This window comes from Cynoglossus semilaevis, chromosome Z, assembly GCF_000523025.1.
Source record: "Cynoglossus semilaevis isolate Cse_v1.0 chromosome Z, Cse_v1.0, whole genome shotgun sequence".
In the NCBI taxonomy this organism is placed as follows: Eukaryota; Metazoa; Chordata; class Actinopteri; order Pleuronectiformes; family Cynoglossidae; genus Cynoglossus; species Cynoglossus semilaevis.
The window spans coordinates 21,643,089-21,643,719 of record NC_024328.1 but is presented as its reverse complement, the minus strand read 5'-3'; positions in this window follow the sequence as shown (position 1 = coordinate 21,643,719).

Sequence of the window (631 nt, the reverse complement as noted above, 5' to 3'; positions counted from 1 at the left end):
AACCCTCACCCGCCCTCCCCCGCCCTCACCCCCCCTCACCCACACAGTCAGGTGTTGACAGTCCTCAGAGTTTTGCCGTCAGTGAAGAGAGAAAAGCAGAGAAAAAACCCAAGCCGTTCTGACAGAACAGCGACACCTGCTGTAGTAATGGTCTAATTATGGAACAGGTGATGAAAGGATCTGCACAGACCAGCAACACATGCTAGCTGTGAAAGCTAACAGCTAGTGCGCTGCTTTAATGTGCGCTGTATCAGCAGCTGAGGATTGTGGGTAGGATGAGTGACGGCTGTGACAGGTGTGTGTGTGTGTGTGTGTGTGTGTGTGCAGCCAGTGTGGCGCGCCCCGCGCTACAGCTGGCGTTTTGAAAAGGTTCATTAAAACTGTGATGTTTTCGTTCACGCCTTGTTGACGACACTTCTCTCTACAGTAAAGTCTGGGCCATAAACGTGGGTCGCACCCCCGTCACTGGGACACATCAGGACACTTCCTGTGTGAGTGACTCCGCCCACAGAGACACGACGACCAGCACAGCTCTCCGCTCTGCTCTGCTCCGGTGTAAAGGTCATTCCGTGTGTTTTATAATCTGCTGATACCAGTGGAAACACAGTTCCTGGTCCCACCCTGAGAGGAA